A 10548-nucleotide genomic window follows, 5' to 3' on the forward strand; every position below is an offset into this window, starting at 1 on the left:
AATCTGCAAAAAACATTTATTTCCAGTTAAAGAAAAATGTGGTTAATATTGACAAATTTATTTCAATCATTTCTATACACTTTAGTAAAAAGGACACTGGTCATCCTTAAGTGTATTTAAGCTGTTTTTTTTCTTTTCCCATATTCTTCACTTCATTGAATTGTGATTTAAAACGTCATTAGTGTGACACAAATTAGTTAAACTTCTATGAAAATCACCATAATTATACTAGTGGAATAGTCTTTCAAATAATTTGACCCTCAGCAGGTGTGGTGGTACAATAGGTTGTTAAGCTGCCATGTGGGATTCCACATGGATACTGATTCAAGCTCTCCTGCTTCTGACTCAGCCTCCTCCAAGTATGTCGTGGGAGGAAGAAGGTGGTGGCAAACCTACTTAGGTTTCTACCACTTGTGTAGGAGGCCTCGATGTGGTTCTAGAATCCTGGCTTTGGCCTGGCACTGCCTTAGCTGTTGCAACTATTTGGGATGAAACAGCAGATAGAAAATCTCTTTTTCCAAATTTGCTGCTGTGCAGTTCAGGCAGAAGAAGGGTAAATAAATTAACATTTTAAACAAATAAGGGTCAAATTATTTGTCCCTACAGGCTTTCTGTTTCAGAATTTCCCCAGAGATGGCTCTTCAAGACTATAAACAATTACATGAAAGCAAGTCACTGCCATCTACTGGTATACATGGAGAACTTCGCTCAATGACATCCTCACAGGAAGAAAACTTATTGTTTATGAAACAATTTTATTTTCCGAAATGATAGAAAATTTGAGAATCACCACCTTAACTAACATGGATAAAACATGGATAAACAGACTGTTATATTATTATGCTATTAGTCAAAATATATTTTTTCTATTTTCAGTAGTATGAAAATTAAAAAGTTAACTGATTCTTACTTTTTTGAAACTAGTTAATAACTCTGCAACCACCTATTCTGTTTACCGTTTTCTAAATGCCACAAAGTCTAGGCATGATCACCATATAAGTGCTACATAAGGTTCCAAGTGAAAGGGTTTATTAAAAAATGTATTGATGTATATTTTTTATTTTGCACGGATATATTTACAGAAGATTTAAATTGAGAGAGTCTAAGTTAGAGAGACGATAAGCAGAAGGTGAGAAGCAAGACCAGGAGAGCATCTTGAGACATACTGGGAAGGAAAGCACATTTTACTTTCTGTTCTGTTACCGGCAATGTTTAAACTCTTTTACCATCACATTATCCTCTTAAACTCTTCCCAAAATTATCACCTCACATTTATTTTTATGATTATACGTGTACAGCTATCATCTTTTGTTACAAAAATATTATGCCCGTAACAGGCAGAATTGCTCACTTGAGCAAGATGTTTCATGTTCTAATTGTTTCACACGAAGTAGACTTCCAATCAATATTTTGAACAAATATTATATGAATAAATGTAGTGCATACATACATGCATATATAAATCCTATTCAGGCAATTACTTACATGTATACTTTTTTTCCTTCTATATGATTGAAGGAAAGAAGACAGAAAATAATTTGTTAATTTTTTTATTTTATTCTTAATGTAAGAGTGGAGAAGTCAAGACTTTGCAATATCACACCCATCTCTTCAAAAGGAATGTGGGTAGTATCATTTCAGGGCCAAATGATGATGTGTTGACTTTTAATTCCTTTTAACTTGTCATAATGGCACCGGAAGTTCTCATCGCCATAGCCACTTTTTGGCCATTGTCTCTAACTCATCTCTCATCTAGACATTAATGCAAACAAACACAAGGCTAGAGAAGTGCTAATGACAGCTCTGATTTGGTAGGTGATTTGTTGCTGTGCATAATCAGCCCAAGATGATTGACTTCTGCTTTTTGAAGGTTAGATAACTTGCCTAAGGTTTCCCAGCTTACAAATGTAACACCTGAAACTAGGAAAATACAAGAAGGAAATAAAGGGTAAAGATCTCAAGACATTGGTATAGACAATGATTTTTCGGATAAAAAAATCCCAAAACACAGACAACAGAAGCATAACTAGACAAAAGGGATTATATCAAATAATTAGCAGAGTGAAAGGACAACCAAACTAATGATTGAAAATATTTGAAAACTATTCAGCTAACAAAGCTTTAGTATCTACAATATATAAGGAAGTAACAAAAATGCCCGGCAAGAAAAAAACAATCAATCCAATTAAGAAATGGGCAAATGGTTTAAATAAATATTTCTCAAATAAAAGAAATACAAATTGTCAACAAATACATGACAATATGCTCAATATTACCAACAGAAATGCAAATCAAAACCCCAAAGAGATGGCACCTCAAGTCTGCTAAGAATGGCTTTTATCCAAACGTAAAAATCAGTTTGGAGGTTCTTCAAAAAACTAAAAACAGATCTATCTTGTCACCCATATATTTCCACCTCTGAGGACTTCTCTGGGTAGTCAAGAGAAAATGCAATCAACACATAGAAGAGACACTAGCACCAACCACCATGCTCATTGCAGCACTAGTCAAGATCACCAAGATATGGAGTCAACCAGGTACCTATCACCGATTGCAAAGATAGGGACTTTAAAAAAAAAAAAAAAAAAGAAAGAAATTCTGACATTTTCAGCAAAATCAATGGACTACAGGTCATAATGCTAAATGAAATAAGTTAGACATATAAAGACAAATTCCACTTACTATCTTTTGTCTGAACTTAGACTAGCTCTTACTAGAAATTGGGAAGGGATGTGAGGGGGAGGTGGAAGAGAGGGAGGTTAGCTATGGGTACCAAAACACAGCGAGATAGAAGTAATACTGTTTCATAGCACAATGGGGCAAGTATAATTCACACAGTTTTATATATTTTTGAGGAGCTAGAAGGAATAGGTTCCTTTGAAACACAGACAAATAGTAAGGAAATAGCAAGAATAATAGTTTATGTTGTGTATATGCTGAAGTATTATGCCATAGAGATGCTGGCATGATGCATAATAACCTAATACTCTATTTGAGGCATCAGTATTCCATACGAGTGTGAGTTCATATCCCAGCTGCTCCACTTCCAATCCAGGTCGCTGTTAACAGCCTAGGAAAGCAGTGGAAGACAGCCCAAGGCCTTGTGCCCCTGCATCCAAGTGGAAGACCCAGAAATATCTGGCTCCTACCTTCAAACTGGCCCAGCTCTGACTGTTGCAGCTATTTGGGGAGTGAACCAACACATGGAAGATCTCTCTCTGTCTCTCACTTTCTATAACTTTTTAAAGCAAAATAAACAAACATTTTAAAGTAGGAAAAAAAATATTGTATCATACAACATAAAATGCATAAATATTATATGCAATCAAAACATCTCAAAATAAAGTTTAAACAATGAATTTGCCTAACTTGAGACTTGAACATAAAATTTTATTGCACCCAATAAATTTATGTGTTATCAAATACACTGAATTTTTTACTAACTCAGACTAAAAGGAAGTATCCATTAAAACAGTATGAAACAGGAAATCAATATAGATTGTTTATGCCCAGTATTGTTAAAGGAAAGTTTCTATAGTGCTGTCTCAGGAGTAAGACCTCAGTGCCAAATTCAAGTTTTGAAAGAGCAAAAACAATTAGATTGATTTTGAAGACATATTTAAGGTGGAAAATATTCAATTGTCACAGCATGTATTGCATTAATAGCACACTTTTATTTTCAAACTTTTTACATCATCAATTCATGTCTAACATTTTTTATGATGACCTTAGACAGAAAGTAATGTCTTTCGAGTGAATCCCTTGACTCAGGAATCCTGAATAATGAGAAAGTTTCTGCATATGAGAAACACCCTTTTTTCAAAGAATATTTGCAAATCTTTTTTTTCATAGGATATTTGCACTCTTGTGTGGGCAAACAAAAAAAATCTGGCCTTTCTTATCCTAGTTTGAACTGATGATTTGGTATGAAAAGATTTCCCAAACATAAAACATGAAAATATGAGGATGCTGTGAATCATAATTATATGTTCATTAACTATATTTCAATAACATCCTTGAATCAAAGACACTGATAAAGTTCGAGTTAAATAATGCATTGATACTGCTATGAAAATATTCACAGATCACCTTTATGTTCTTTTTGGATGTATTCTTATCATACTAAGCAGGCAATAAAGGGCCTGGATATAACTAAATCACTATTCTACCTTTAAACAGATGTTGGCCTTTTGTCTGATAACTGCAGCACAACAACAGGAACACGCTAAATCTGATTTATGCCAGTTCTCATGTTTGTCCTTCTTATAATCTGTAGCTTGAGTTTACGGATCTCAACGATGAGTACCTATTATTCTAGCAGTGTTCCTCAATATCAGCAAGTTCTGTATGATTTTCTTCAATTTTCCTTATTGGTGAGCATCAAGATATAATACACATGATAATATACAATAATTTATACATGTAGCAAAATAAAATCCACTGGAAGTGTTCATTCATTCACAGACTTGCTCATGTGCTCAAGAATTTATTTACATTTTGTTCTGTGTCCTGTGCTTGTAAAACACAATGCTGACAAAAGAAAGAAAAATACTGAATTCCTAAATGATCCTTGGCCTAGAACTCTATAAGAAAAAGTCATCCTTTTTTAATGTTAAATGAGGATTCATAATTAAATGTTACTGTTATTTTCAGTTCATTTGCATTTTATGTGCTTCATTTTCACGTTTTGCATTTTACACTAGAATCTAATCTCAGTCAATGTTTTTATGTGTAAATTACTGATTTTCCAAGGGTGTGAAATCTAGCTTTTATATAAACCAAAATAAATAATTTTCAATGAACATGAAGACAGCAGGATAATTCATGATTTCACTAATTGATCTTTGCTGCTGTGGATATTAGTGTAAGAGCATAATATATTTGCTTTCCATCAGTGAGTAAAAATGCATTCAGTCTCTTGAAGCAAATTAAACTATTGTTTTCTATGTTTCGTTTTGATCTACAGAAAGAAAAGATAGGGTCTGGAGTTGTGGCACAGCGTGTGAATGACGATTGGATGCCAGTTTGAGATCTGACTGCTCTACTTCTGATCCAGCTCTCTGCTAATGCAACTATGATGGCAACAGAAGAGGGCCCAGGTGAGTGGCCATCCCTGTAACAGATCTCTCCCTGCTTCTCCATAACTCTGCCTTTCAAATATGTAAATAACAAATTTTTAAAAATGCAAAGACAAAATGCTGCAGAATAATATACCCTTTTCAGTTACAAAGATTTTCTTAGTCTATATGGACACTTATTTTTTAATTTTTATTAAATTTTTATTTTGAACTTTATGGTACAGTTTCATAGAAACTGAATTACTGAGCAATCATGGTAAAATGTTTTTTCTATTTTGCCAGTTTTTGCATACTTTTCATATCTGGTTGTCTTTTTTTTAATACTTCTCTTATTTGAAGGATAGAATTACTGAGAAAGAGAAAGCTTTCACATTCTGGTTCTTTTCCTGAAAAAGTTACAACAACCACAACTGAGCCAGGCTGAAGCCGGGAGCCTGGAACTCCATCTGAGTGGCAGGAGCCCAGTCACTTGATCCCTACTCCACTGCCCTCCCATGTGTATTAGTATGATACAATATAATGTAAGTGGAGCAGTTAAGACTTGAATAAGTCCTCATATGCCAAGCTGGTGTTACAGGGAATAGCTTAACCCACTTCACCACAATGCCAGCCCCTATCTGATTACCTTAAAAATGTATTTCATGGGTCATCCCAAATAGACTATAGGACTTGCCAGTGTGTGCAAGAGCTAGGCCTGGGAGTAAGATAGACAAGGCTAGGTTAGAGCACTCACTGGTAGGTTTGAAAGCCAGAGATAGGGGTGGGAATAGCCAGGCTGCTGCGCCATTTGCTTTATACGTTGGTTGTTACAGACGGCACAGTGAGCCAGACATTTGCACCAGTTGGCACACATGAGAGCAAGGTCTGAAGAAATCCCCAAGTGAGGTTTATTAAGGGCTCCCCAACTAGGCCACTGCACTCAATCCATGACTTCAAGGAAAATCACATAGACATATGATCCAGTCCTGGAACACATTTGCAGGACTGGGCCACACCACTTCAATTCAATCCTTAATGGAAAGCCAAAATGGAGAGCATATCCAGATGAACATGAAAGACAAGATAACTAGCTTGTCTAAACCAACAGAAGACTTTGAGTGCCTCAAAAAAAAAAAAAAAAGATGGAAAGAAGGAAAGAGTGAACAACACTCCAGGCCAGGCTCTAAAAGAGGTACTTTCATCAGTGGGCACAGTGAAGTAGACAAGGGCAGCCAACAGGTCTAAAAAAGGAGCTGACACATTTTCTCCCTCATCCCACCCTTCCTACTGTGGATGCATGAGTGAAAACAAACATTTACCTCACCCACTTTCCCCTACCCCTGGCCTTCTCCATCCTAATCAGAATCAGAGACCTATTTGGGACGGTAAACCCCTCACTTTTGTAATAAATATTAAAAGAAAAGAATAAAGGAGAAAATGTATTAATATAAAAGCTAAAACTTAAAAATAGTAAAAATGCATTTCATGAAGTAAAAATGATATGACAGGACTACAATTATATAAATATTGATAGAAGTATGATTTCTCATTTGCTTATAGAGACAATATACATATATTAAATGACATTACATTTTGAGAATGTGGCCATGGGGACCTTTTGACACATGGAGTTAAGCCTCTGCCTGTGACACCAGTATCCTAAATGAATACTGGCTCCAGTCACCACTAATCTAGTTCTGATCCAAGTGTTTGGGTCCATTTGGGAAATGAAAATAGAATTCTAAACTCCAGGCTCCTGGCTGCAGCCTGGCCCATGGAGTGAGCCAGTGGATGGAAGATTCTCTCTCCTCTGTAATTCTACCTTTCTGCAAATAAATGTTTACATAAAAAAGTTAAAAAAAAAGTTATACAACATCGCAGTGGTTTAGAGATTCTGGCATTTTGCACAGTGTTATTTGTGGTGGAGTGTTCAGTAATATCTAAAAATTTGACAATCACATTAGCAATTTCTAATGGGTAATCATTTAAGTTATGCTAGCATTTTGAAGTATTTTAGGGCTAATTAATTAGATGTTATTTTCAATTATTACCTAGAATGAGTTCCTGGATTTAGTAAATAGATCATTTAAAGCTTAGCTCATAATCTTTTCCTATTTTCAGTGTACTCTACTTAAAACATAATAAACTAAATAATTTGGAAAGTTTGTAATCATCACTAACAAATTTAAAATATGTGATTTTCTATCAAAATATTCTTTGTGGGGACGGTGTTGTAGCAAAGCAACTTAAGCCACCATTTGTATTATCAGCATTCCATGTGGGACTTCCAGTTCAGTTTCTGACAATTCTACTTCCAACCCAACGCATACTGTATCTGGGAAGGTAGTAGAAGTTGGCCCAAGTATTTGGGACCTTTCCACCCACATGGAATCCCAAATGGCATCCCAGGCTGTTGGGTGTGGCCTAGCCCAGCCCCTTCTCTCCATCTTGCCTTTTTTCTTTCTCTGTTCAAATAAATCTCAAAAAAATCCTTCCTTTTCAGTGAACATTTCCCCATATATGTTGTTCATGTTACATGGTTTAATTTTTTAATTTTTTAAAGTAATACTAATATTTATGTCTATGCCTTTAAAATTTTAGTTTGTGCACCCTGATACAATTGATGCATGTTTTTAATAATTATAGGTCATTCAATTATGTTACATTCTGTGGAAATGACTCAACCATGTAAGTTTGACTTTAAAGGCAGATAAATTATTTGAAAGTATTTATGAACAACCAGAAATAACCAACAATGGTGAATTATTTTCACTGGGCTAAACTGTGCATCACAATTTCCTACAAAGACTCACAAACTATATTGGGGTTTCAGTTATTTGCTCAACCTAGAGCAGTAACAATCTTAAATTCTACAGCCTTCACGCTTAATGTAAAGTGGGATAAGAGTGAGGTGAAGACAAGGTAACATCTAGTTTTATCTCCACACACTGAAATGCAATTTGTAAGTCAACTGGAGATCACTGTTGACAATTCAAGACTGAACTCAAGATCTGTTTACTATTTTCTGGCTCTGTGTGTGTGTGAAATAACTGAATAAAAATATACTGATGAATATGCATAAAAAGCATTATTACTTTGGCAGAAACTTTATCTGACTTTAGCTTATATTTGTTAAATCCATATTTTTTTTTTAGTTTTTTGTTTTTTATAATACACTTCCACAGGCACAGGGATTTCTGCTTCCAGCTCCACAATCTCCCCCTACTGTTTTCCCCTATATTATTACAGTAGTATATTCCTTTTTAGCATCCTGCTAAACTCCATCATCCTCCTATGTAAATATATCATGACAGCACTTTAAAGGTACATTCAGAACATGGTGCATCTTGACATATCCTAAACAATCAAACTATAATTCAAAAGTCTACTAGTTCTCTAACTGTCCTGTTAACCTTGAATCCATTTTTCCTCTCTTATTCCCCAGAATTGGGGAAATAATGTAAAAGACTATATAGATTGATAGAGACATTTGAAGGTTTTTGTAGTTTCTGCAGTAGAGGAAAGTTTAGGAAACAGAAACAGAAGAAACAGTTTCCACGTAAGTATTCAGATACATGTAACAAAAAATAAAGCCCACTAATGTGGAGAGAGTAACATAAATTAAACATAATATAAATGATAGGTATTATAATTGGATTTCCTCATTAATTTTATCCACAACTAGAACTTTATTAGCAGTAGGTAAAAAGAGACAGAGAGAGATGAGAAGATGTGAAGTTCAACTTGGAGGTGTGAAAACTAAGCGGAGGTTGGGTGCAGAAGTTAACAAGAATAAGTGACACCTTAGGAAAGAACAGGTGACTCCTTCTTTGATTCTCTGGTTTTTGGGATTTATCTACAATTTAACATTATGTTAAGGCAAAAAAAAAAAAGAGCTATAGATTAGTTTAAAATCCTTCATACTGTTATTTAAGTACAATTTTAATTATTTTGACTTAAGCATCTGATCACTGTCCTTTATTCACCAATCCTCTACCTTAATCTTCTTCAGTGTTAAACTGCTTGGATGTTATCAAGAAATCTTACATATACAGAATTATCTGATGTTGAAACTCTTAAATGTCAATATAAGTTTTATTTCCTTAAACTATACATGCCATAATTAGGCTTACTCTGGAAACTAATAAGCCATAACAAAAAGTGCTTATATGGTATCTTATTTGTGATTCATTTGATTTAAAGCAATCAGATAATTGTTACTGCTTCTAACACCTGTGATCTAATGTGACAACCAGAGAGTCAGAGCTGCTCCCAGAGTGCAGTAAAATGAAGAAATCTCCACAAGTCTTTTGCACAGGATTTCAGAGAAGTGATTTATGTCCTCTCTGAATTTGCATCTATATGTTTATATAAATACATATAAAATCACACGACCTAATCCCATGTCTACTTCATTTTCTCACCCTCTTTCAGTGATTGCCTTTCCCCCTTAATAAATGTCTTAACTTTCTCAAAAACTGCCTTTGATATTTGTTTTAACTAGATTTTACCAGGAAACAAATGATGGGGAACAGAGTTAGAGAGCACTCCTGGTGTAATTGCCCGGGTGTTATCGCCGCAGGTTCAGCCTGTACTTTACTGATATTAGAACCTGTCATCAACCATGCTATAGTTGTGCAATTTGATCTTTTGATAACACTTCATTTTAGTGTTTCTGACTACTTCTTTAATCTTTCAAGGTTCATTTTGTTTCTCCAAGGCATTTCTGTTTTTGATACCTTCTGTAAACTTAGCTTATTTGACAAGTGAGTTTCAGTGTTTACCTGGCCTCGGTCAAGTTGAGGACTCAGATTATCATCAAAAGCATATGCAGGATTATGCTGAGGATTAAGCTGAGGTCGAAGTCCCAAGGAACTCGCTTGTTCTCTAGCACATTAAAAAGAAACACACACATGCAAACATGTAAAATACAGTTAGAATATAACATTTGTTTAATTGATTATTTTTTTTGTAAACTCTTTTTTGAACAATACAGTGTTCTCATATTGACTGTATCCAAAGGAAAGCAATTATAATGGCCACTATTTGTTGAATGGTTTCCATGTTCAAGACACTTTACTTAAAATCATCTGACGTTATCCAACATCTTATTATAAAAATTTTTAAACATATACAGAAATTGTAAAAATTCTATAGTGAATACTCATGTATGTACTACCTCAAATCTACCATTACTACTTTAATATATTTAATCAATTCACTTTTTAAAATACAATTTAAGTTAGTGAAGTCAGTATAGTTAACAAAAAATTACATTTTATTTTTTGAATGTTTACAAAAACCTACAGGTAAGTGTGAGTATCTTAATATTCATTTTGTGGATAAGAAAACAGAGGCTGAGAGATTTTAAGGAAATCTCCTTAGCCAGTGATTTCATGGGTTAGAGGTTTGAGTTCTACTCTGTCTCCAGAGCCCATACTGTTTCACTATGCTGAGAAATTTTCTTCTAGAGCATTCTCAGAGTTCCCTT

Source organism: Ochotona curzoniae, unplaced genomic scaffold (assembly GCF_017591425.1).
Source record: "Ochotona curzoniae isolate NIBS_2020 unplaced genomic scaffold, NIBS_Ocur_1.0 scaffold_1852, whole genome shotgun sequence".
Lineage (NCBI taxonomy): Eukaryota > Metazoa > Chordata > Mammalia > Lagomorpha > Ochotonidae > Ochotona > Ochotona curzoniae.